The 10,555-nt window shown below is 40.4% G+C and overlaps 1 long non-coding RNA gene across 1 annotated transcript in view; it reads left to right on the forward strand.

Moving 5' to 3' along the window:
* Positions 1-10,199, forward strand: part of LOC110398692 — a 54,625-nt gene extending 44,426 nt beyond the window's left edge. Inside the window, exons 2-4 of the long non-coding RNA XR_002438560.1 lie at positions 7,260-7,378; positions 8,947-9,248; positions 9,761-10,199. This is a non-coding gene — a long non-coding RNA (uncharacterized LOC110398692). The remainder of the gene's footprint in view (positions 1-7,259; positions 7,379-8,946; positions 9,249-9,760) is intronic.

Consider the following 10,555-nt stretch of genomic DNA (forward strand, 5'->3'; position numbering starts at 1 on the left):
CTTTTTCTCCTGTTTCTCTCCTTCCTTTTTCTCCTGTTTCTCTCCTTCCTTTTTCTCCTGTTTCTCTCCTTCCTTTTTCTCCTGTTTCTCTCCTTTTTCTTCCTTATACATTAAAAGGGTTGTAGGCAGCATGTGGGGACAGCCTGGTCCTCTGTAGATGAGCTGGGTCACACCAGTTGCTGCTGTGTGAATGGTGCTGCTTCTGAATTGCATTGTGGAGAGCCCTTGTCCTGATGGCACTTACTGGTTTGTGTGCCAAGGAAAACACAGTTTTGTGATAATGTTGTTATTTCCATTTGTTTATGTTCAGAAAGCCTAGCATGGGCTTTAGATATTAGTTCTCTTGCACTTTGCTTAGCAAAATAGGACGCTGCAGATGCAACTTGTTTTTGTTTCCGTATCTTTGGACAACTGATTTTATAGCTGCTTGAATGTGAATTTTGGCAGATGAGAGGGTTGCCTGGCAACTAGGCTGCACTATTTGTGCTGGTACCTGCCACATGGCTTCCTGGCTTCCCGGGGTGAGCACACTGTGGGGCTGTGATGTTGCTGTTCCTATTTATTGCCCGTACTGCTGGGCACTGAGGGCAGATGATGGTTCTTGCCACACGCCATGCTCACCGGCATGATGAACCCTTCTGAGGAGGTTTACAGACTTATCAGTTGCGGTGCTGAATATTCCATAAAGCAAAACGGAGCTGAGGGCTCATCCTTGCCTCTCTTTAAGTTGTAGCCTGTCTGACTTTCCAGATAGGAAAGGAAGGTCTGCGATGATGATCTTTTGGAGCGAACGTTAACTTCAGGAATTGATGTGGGTAAATAGTTATTGAAGGAGCAAGATTAGTGTTGCTGGAAGAAGAAGACCTAACGTTGGAGCTGTGCACGAAGCACTGTTGCCAACACTGCCGTGCATGCACGGCCCATAGGTGTCTCTGTCTATCCTTAAGGAAAAACCAATCATGTAAAGACAAAAAATCTAGCATTATGGAATATGGATCCACTGCTTCAAATCATGCAGCACACGGTGCCAAGGGAAGAGCCTATTGTGTGCTCTGTGCAGTTCCTTTAGCTTTGCCCGTGAGCCTCTTCAAAAATAATAATAAAAAAATATAGGTACAAGAGTTATTTTCTTTCTCAACCCAAGCGCTTTGGTGTGAAAGGGTTCGGTAATTAGCTAGGGTTAGTTTCAGGAGGTGAGCTGATTGCTACCTCCTACTTCATCCTCCTGAGGGAAATTTTGATCATAAAATTCAAAGGCTGACCTTGGTTTGAGTTTTATAAGGAATATTGCATTCGGTTTGACCTTCACGATCTAGATTGAAAAAGATGAAAGGATTAGCTGGAATTGCACACTATGCCTAGCGTCCAAGGAGGGGAAAAAATAGCTAAAACCCTGTACCTATAAATTATACATGAGAAGCCTTGTATGCTAATGCTGTAATCTTATGTCACCAGGCTTCTTGCATTAGCTGGATGTGTAAGACTCCTATTAGGTGAATAGTAACAGTCGCTTTAAAAATAACGCATGCAATGAATAGTCCTGGGGGGAGGAGATATAATTTTTATAAAGTGAAAAACCTAAAGTGCAGAAAATATTTGCAACAGCATCTGGTTTTATAAAAGTACAAGTTTTGTCAGTAAGCTATAGTGCTTTTCAAACTGTGTTGGTTGTTTTTTTTTTTTCTGATACCTGTAGCAAAATGTACGATTCTAGTTTTAATGGGGGGAATGCACTGTGCTCCCCATGCCCTCTGGTTAATACCACTGGCTGAAGGTGCTTTGCTGTTTCTCCCTGCACAGGCACCTGGGGTCCCTCCCAGCACGTGTTTGCATGGTCCTGAGGAAGGTACTTCCAGTAATTAACTAAATCGATGGTCTCTATCAAACAACTAGTACTGCTGTTAGCCCTGTGAACTGCTACTGAAATCCCTCACATGAGGAAAGGTGGATAAAATCTGGCCCTAAATAACTTCAAGGTTGGCAGACAGCTCACGTGTTGAACAAATGATGCCCCTTCCCCATTGCTGCTTGGGGCTGCTCTAATTCTGCTGTTCTACAGAGCTGAATTAGTTCTCACGGTCGGGATTTCTATTTCCTTTACATACGCTTTCTTTTCAAATTGGTGGTACTGACATAAATATGATAACTATTGAGTGAAGAGAAACATCAGTGTAGAAAATTGACAGGTAAGGAATAGGGGTTCTTGTAGAACATCCATTGATTTGATTTATGGATTAAAAAAAAGCATTTCTGTAGAACATACTGTTGCTTATTATAGGAAAAAAAAACATGTTGAAGCTATTTTGGTACTAAGCTTTTTTTTTTTTTTCTGTTAGTCTCAGGGTCCACTCAGTGTCATCTGATGATAACAATAAGTAGAGTTATTGCTCTATTTAAATACCAGGTGCTAAGAGAATATCATTAATCTGACAATTTTATTTCATCACTCACCCGCTAATTTGAAAAAATCTGAACTCAAATTACCGGAAACACTCTTCTGTAACTGAGGAGCAACTATTATTGTGGCATGCCTGATGTTTCTCTAAATCTTTTACCTTCATTATTGGTGTTTACTCTCTGCATTCCAAAGTGTTTGTTCCTGTCCTGAAGCCTTCCTGTCCTACCCCAGGTGCCAATGTTTTCAGGATGGTGCGTACACCTGTAAGATAACAGGTCAAGATTTTTTTTTTTTAATTTTGAATATTTTTTTTTTTGCTCCTTCCAATCCTCACGCATTTCTATGCTTTTTAAGGCCACGCTAACTCCGTTCCCTGAGACTTGTGCTGCTGACAAGGTGTCTTTGGCAAACAGTGGCACCTCGGCTGTCTCTGGGGTTGTTATCTTGGCAGCAGAAAGCTGGGCAGACCGGTGTCATCCTCAGCATGTTTATACTGCTGATCTGATTTATTGTTGCTTCTGACACAGAGGTGCTGCCTCCCAACTATAATGTACCTCCTGATTCAATCAGAGGGAGAAGACACTGATGATAATGCAAAAATCAAAGTGCCCTCAGGACAGGTTGGAGCTGCAATGCTCACCTGCCTCCCCCAGCTCCGTGGAGCTGAATATAATGTAATACTGAAATGCAAATTGTCTGGCTTTTCTTTCTTTTCCCTTGTTCATTAGAATGCCAGTAATTTTAAGGATGTTTCAATGTGTTTTCCAGTTTTTGCTGTTGGTCCTACTGCTGTGATACCATGCTGAGGGCAACTTTATTTTCTGGGTGCAGTAGTCCGATAACTCTTTAAAGCAACATCAGGTGTGGCTTGGCCTGCTCTGTTGTGACCACTGAGCGGGCTGTTTGTCACTAGCTTGAATAATCCTATTTGTTGAGAAGCCCAAGAGGTGGGAGCCTCTTCAGTACTTGGGCAGGTTAAATTTTCAGATGTTGTGTCTTTTGGTGGCCAATAATTTCTCCTCCAGTGGTGTAACCACGGGTGAAATCTCTCCCAACTTTCTGTCGGCACTCAGTCAAACAATTCCAAACATACTGGAGCAGACCCAAAGCCAACTGGGGGAGCACGTGGGGCTCAAATTGCCCAGTTTTCCTGGGTTGTAGCTGTTCCACGTCTCAAATTTTGGTTCTCTGGCCTGATTGGGAACCTCAGTCTGCTTCAATGCCTATAAAGATGTGTAAATTAAGATGGTTTAAAAAAAAAAAAAAAGGAACCTGAGGAAAAAGCAAGGAAGGCCCGTGAGATGCATAAATAAGTTGTTCCCTTACGCTTGCTCTAAATGGTGTTCAGGATGTTCTGAGGGATTGTTCTAGGAGAAGCAATCTGTAAATGGAGAGAGAAGCCGGTGTTTATTTTGGCAGCCCTACCCCTTGTGTGAAACTCTTCACTATCTGTGCATGAATATCTAGATATATGTATTTTTCTTCTTGCTCTGCGAGGCCGTTTATCCTCATTTAATTCCAAAAATAAAACATTTTTTGTGCCAAATTTTCTTCAAAATATGCCATTTCAGGATTTGGGAGAGTGCTTGGAAAGGCTTCTTAGGGAGTTTTGCTCGGTGCCACGACAGCAGTGCTGGCTGCAGAACTGCCATGCAGAGGCCAGTGCTGATTTTCCTACTTTGAATAAAATGTAAGGGAATTCCAGTAAGTATTTCTTTCAAGTATTTCAAATGGATGAATTATTGTTCTGCACTCATTTAATAACAAGCCTGTTCCTTTTGAATGCCTTTTTTTTTTAAAAAAAGTATTTTTCTTTTGAACTCCATGAGAGGTGCACTCAAATCAATGTCTATTATTCTCTCCATTTTCTAATGTTCTTTTCAAGTATATATATATTTTCTGAGACAAAGATTAAAACCCATTCCTGATATTTGCCTTTACCCATTCAAACTCCATTCTGGTCTGAAGTTTCTTGAGTTCAGAAGCTAATCACAAAGTAATCATCTTTCTGTTAATGTGAACAAGTGAAAGCTGCCTTTTGTCATTGGTGGAAATTTTCATCTGTATAAGAATAATGTAAATAATGTTATTAACTGCTCAATTTGAAGTTCAGATTTCTGTAATTTGAAATGTGTGTATTTTCAGATTTCCCTATATAGTTTTAATTGCTCTCTTTAATGTACATGATTTCATGTACCCTGGTTCTAAGCCCTTGCATGTACCTCTGTAAATTTATAACATTTTTGATTTGTGGATGAGAACCTTTGGTAATGTGATAATCTGCATTTTTATTTTTTTTTTAATCTTTATACACAAGTCTGTTTAAAGTTGGAGGAGAATGACAAATACCTATGGGGTCACTTAAAGAATTCAAGTTAATGTTTGTTAAAAAATAGAAAAAGAAAGTCAGAGAATGCAATAAATGAACCAAAACTTCACAGATAGAACAGCACTCTACTGCACTACTCCACATCTGCAACTTAAGCTGCATCCAGCATGAATTTGCAGGTGGAAAAGGATCGGCTTCCACAGAATTTGTACCTGGAAAAACTATTTCTTTGGGATTTCAGGATCAAATTGCTTCAAAAATTTCTTGCTACACATCTTCCTTTGTTTCAAATGAAAGTAATAAACCCATCCCTTTGCCCACGATTCCTGAACTCTCTGCATAAATGTATATTAAGTATATTTCTTTTTAGACATGGAAAGCTAGAAATAATAATATTTGCAATTATGAGAAGTACTTCAGAATTAAAGATGAAAGCACTTGTAGGAGCAGTGAATTCATTATTCAAAAGGTTGTCAGTGGGCTCTATTAATATTGCCTGAGATTTTTTTTTGTGGAGAGCCCGAAAACCTGCCCTGCTAGCTCACACCAGAGCCATTGAGAGCTGTTTGTATCAGAGATTCTTGTTGCAGGAAAGAAAGTTAATGCAAAAGATAAAAAGAAATAAGGTCAGTCAGTCCAACTGCCTAAATTCCTGCTTTGTTCCCTTAAAAACTAGCCCAGACACATTAATTCTAGTCTGTATTACTAGAAAAATCTATGGTAATTCATATTAAATATAACTGCAGTGTTTCCATAGAGATGATGTTTAGCATAAAAATAGCTGAAACATTTTGACATTGATTCTGAGGCTACAGTTCATAACATCTTATTTTACTACTGTTACCCTCAGCTATACTAAAGTACAGAAATAAATCCTTCTTCTCAAATTGTGTAACAAAATATGTGAAGTTAACAAAAATTAGCAAAATAATAAGGGACTTGACTTGTCTACAAATGGCAGTATGCAGCTTAGCTTCTTACAGCAGAGAGAGGTTAAAATGAAAATTTTAATGTAAATTTCCACAAATTATAAGCCTGTGGGGTTGGAGAAGGGGAGAGAAAATGTTAGTTAATAGAGACGTTTGAGTTCTGTGGGAGAAGTAAGAAACATTGATTTTTGTTGGTTTGTATTATTGGCACTGACTGCAGGAATATTTTCAGTATAGCTTAAGGTGTTTCTAGAGGTGAAACAAAATTATCTCCCTGAACAGTCTAGTGAGCAGGCGATGAGAACAGAGAGATTTTTTGGGCTTCATCCTAAAAAAGGAGCCAAATCTGATGAACGGTGGTGAAACTGAAGATTCAGTGATTATAATATCATTACACAGGAAATTTAGTTTGGGCTATTTGCATTTCATGGTAGATTTTAGCAAGGTGGAGTTGGAATGGTGAGCAGAAGGAAATCCACAAAGTTAAAATTATGGGATAAAGAATGTCTCTGAGTCAGTAGGGGATGAAATGGACCCTGCAGCACAGCGATGCCATCAAAAGGTATAACCAGGATACAAGGGGCTGTGGTCAGATAGGCTTTTCTAGACTTCTGTATTAGACAATGCAGGGCTTGGGTTAGTTCTGCTCTGCACACAGTTGCAGGTGCATATGAATGAGAATCATTTAAATGGATTCAACTGTGATTAAGTAAAGAATGGAAAAAGTTACTGAGGAGGGAAGAGGAGGCAGTCATTTACATGTGCAGATGGCCAACCTGAGATCATAGTTTGGTCGCTTGAGGACAGGAATGGAGAAACACTGAATTACCGATGGAAGCGCTTCACCATAAATTGTATGTATAATCCATCATTTGTATGCATCTGAAAAGCCTGGGTGAAATTTAACAACACATACTTGGTTGAACTGTGCGTATGTTCAACCAGTTTCATACAGTTGCCAATCTGGAGGGAAATTGTCTGTACAATTTGGGGTTGCTATAGCATGTTGCATCTCCAGTTGACTGTACCAAAGAGCGGTTTAATTTGCTTGCATTAAATACCATATGTTCACTCTTTGTGCCAAACACTATACCAAACATTTGCATACTGTTGTCAATAATACATCCTTTAGGAGTAATGCCACGTGATTTAAATACCCACTCTCTAAAGCTCTTCTTGGTTTCAGCAAAATTCATTGCTCAGAGACAGCTTAAGCCCAGAAGCAAATTGACTTTTCTTCCTTTTGAGTGCCGAAGTACCTCCATAATTCAGGCTGTCAAAAAATGTAGGCAGGTATGTCAGCAGTGTACCACTGTTACTTAGATATGTTGTTTCTTTCTTTATTTGCTCCCCTTTCAAAATGCCACTGTATTCAAACTGAAACTCTTTCCTAAGGAAACAAATGCACTTCTTTTTAAACTATGTATCCTAATTCAAGCTCATATCCTGCTGTGCGCAACTTGCAAAACTTAAAATTAAACGGTTTTGGCTTCAGGAAATGAAGACGGTCAAGTGATTAGTGGACTGTGCAGCTAATTAGGACACTTGACTTTCATTTCCAATGAATGTCCGTGACCAGCGAATTTCTGTATCTGTGAAACAGATGCACCCGTTTCCAAGGAACTCACCAAAGGGGTGCCAAAAAATGCTTTGGGATCCCTCGTTAAGAGCACTTCAACCCCTGTTTGACTCAGCTCCACTTCACTGAAGAAAGCAGGAGAGGTAACCTTGTCCGGGAGCTGGGTGTTTGGGAACCAATGGGAAATCCAGTTAAAAAAGCAGGAGTTGGGCGGGCACCTCCTCTAAGTTCCTCCTAGGGACTGACATCCTAGATGTGTGCTGATGAAAGACCTCAAATACCTGTTTGACTGTATATTGTCCTGCTTGAAAGGGTTGTTGTTTCTTACTAAAAGTAATGAAATGCATTTAAAATAGGTACTTTAAACAAATGTGGATTATAATTTACACGTGATTTTTTTTTTTGTTCTCTGCAGTGATTTTCTTAGTCTTCTGCTCCTGATGTGTGCGTGCTTCTCATTGTCAGTTAGAGATTGTCTTATAAAGTCACCTCATTATTTTGCCTTTTAAGTGGCCAGATTCTCACAGCGAACTTATATCACGTAACGTGGAAGTTGTTGAGTGACTGTGCACTACTTCCACTGAAAATCAGCACTAATTAAAATCTAATTATTCTAAATTGTCAAGACGCTTCAGAAACAATATTAGCAACATGGAAGGGGAAGCAAGCTGACTCAATTTCAGACGTGATCCTCGTGTCCTCCATGGGATTTGGGCCATTTCAAATTTAATTCCCCCAAGATTGTGGTAGGTAAGCAAGGGCTGGGGTCAGGTGGTGCCTGAAGCAGTTTGACAGCCTGGTCCAGTGCACTGCTAAGCGTTGCTGGGATGCAAACTAATTGCTATGATTTGTCATTGTTGTAGTAGAGATGTTGATCTATCAGGCAGCAGAGTTCAGGTTGCTTTTCACCAAACCCTGTAATTAAGCACTGGAAGAAGCAAGGGACAACCTGGAGGGGAGAGAGTATGTAGATAGCAGAAGATTTGCTTCAAAAAACATAGAAGTTCTCTGCCAGGGGGAAATTGTGGTCCCAGATTAACATCACAAGTAAAATACAATTAAGTGCATCTTCCTAGCTGTGGAAGAGTTGGGTGAAGAAATAGTCATAATCTCAGGCTTGATGCTTACACGAATTGGTTTTAACATGTGATGGTGAACTAGGTGGAAGCAGATCCAGGAAGTCTGATTTATTTATAGTAAAAGTATGTGTTACTTGATTTTGTTTTTTGTGATACTTTGCAAGTTGAAACAATAAGTTACAGTACAAACTGTAGACATCTTTAAGTGTGGAGTTCTTCGGAAAAAAAATCTGAAAAACCTACAAAATAAGGCTGAAAGCAATGGTTTGCTGAATCTGCTTGGATACAAAGGAGGGCCCTGTGGATTCAGCTTTTTCGGAATTGAGGGATGTCTTGATTTCTAGTGATCCTTGGTTATCTGCAGCAACAAAGAAAGCAATTGTGAAAGGTTCAGCTGCAGAGTTTGAGGTGCTGGGGCTGTGGATTTTCCCTCTAGCTGGGGTTTTCAAGAGAAAACAAGAGATCCAAGCAGAAAGGTTAGGAAAAATTATTCTTAAGGTTTTTCTATTAATCTCAAAGATCGCAGTGTAATCTTGAACTGTTTTCAGTTGAGCTGCAAGAAGCACTGTGCACAGAGATGCGCAGCCATTTTTTCTCTCTCTTTTTTTTTTTTTTTGCTTACGGTAATACAGACATTCAGAGCTCTTTTGAGATAATGGAGAGGAAACCCTGCAGATGCAGTGACAGAAATGGCAATTACAGCAACACCGGAGCAGAGATGTCTCCATCAATTACATCACGCTCAGGTGTTGGGAGCTGCAGATTTGGAAAAGGTACCCTGGGAGATGGAACCTCAGAAGGAAAAGCAGCTCCCAGATGGGACCATGATGTTCAAACCCCTTTGCAAGGTGAAGGATTCTGTGCTGGCAGATGTGAGGAAGAATCCTGGCCAGTGGGATACAGAGCAAGTTGTGTACGGTGCGGAGCAAGAAAGGTGTGAGCCTTCATGGGGTGAAATAAATAAAAATTCAGAGAGTATTTCTCAGGCTGGAACAGGAAATTGTTTCTCGTGAGACTCCAAACGTAGTTCTGAGGAGCTCACATGGATGGAGTTCTTCAAAACTTTGGGGGATTCATTAATGCAGGTAATACCCATATATTCTCTGGTTGGTCTAAGTGACAAACAAGCAAATTTCTGTTGTAACTAGATTGTGGAATTACTTCCAAGAACATTTAGTCCATAAACCTGATTTTGCAACGACTATAGCAACTCTGGAAGCAGGCAGCTCCTGCATGTGACAGCAAGAACCTCTGAGGAACTGTGCATTCCAGAATAAGAATAATAACAAGACATATTGTCTTTCATCTTCTGTTTTGAAGTGTCTTTTTTATTAACAAATTGTCATCACTTGGTTTTTAAAGCAGTAGGCAGCAATGATGAATCTCAGAAGCCCAGGGCTATTGTTAAAAGCAGAGACAGTGACCTTCTTCTCACTTCATTTGCAGGTTCAGCCACTGCAGACTCCCATGGCATGGAAGATCGTTTCCCTGTCGATCTCAGGAAGCTTCACCGCTCCAAGTGAGCTCAGCTTTCTCTGCAAGCACTGGTAATGCTGGAGCCAGGGCTGGCTGGCTGTCACTACTCAAGCACTGCAGTTTGGTTAAATAATTCCCTGGAAGGACAAACTCAGGGCTGTAACTCAGCTCGACAAGGCGAGATACCCAGCACCAGTGCATAATGGTCTTTTTGCATAATGATGCTTGATTATTGTTTGATTATTTTAGACTTGAGCTGTGCTTTCCTCTTCCATCTGCCTCTTAACTTGCTGCTTGTGAGGCTGGGTGAGAGTGCGCACCAGTGCTTCCTTCTTAGGAGGTACAATTTTTGGAGCTGCTTCTACTTTTGCTCTAGGAGCTTTGAGCAAAAAAAAAAAAAAAATAGAATGTTTCCTTTTGATAGATGTGTGTAACTTGTGTTACCACCTCAGGAGTTCATTTGACAAGCTCAGCCTTTGCTGCAGCAGAGGCTCCATCCCACAGACCCGAGCGTGTCCATATGCTTATATGCAGATCTGACACACTGCGGTGTTCCTGCAATTAACTTCACTGTTAACATAAAGCAAGTTGGTACCCTTTAATTTGGCGAATCTCACTTTGACTGATATCAAAAATTTAAGGTGTTAGTAAATAATAAAGTAGCTTTGTCTTCTTCCCAGCTCCACAGAACCAACGAGGTGGGGAGCAGGCGAGGGGAAACGAGAGCATTAATTTTTAAGCTCTCCCTTTTCTTGTCCAGCCTGA

Source organism: Numida meleagris, chromosome 4 (assembly GCF_002078875.1).
Source record: "Numida meleagris isolate 19003 breed g44 Domestic line chromosome 4, NumMel1.0, whole genome shotgun sequence".
NCBI lineage: Eukaryota > Metazoa > Chordata > Aves > Galliformes > Numididae > Numida > Numida meleagris.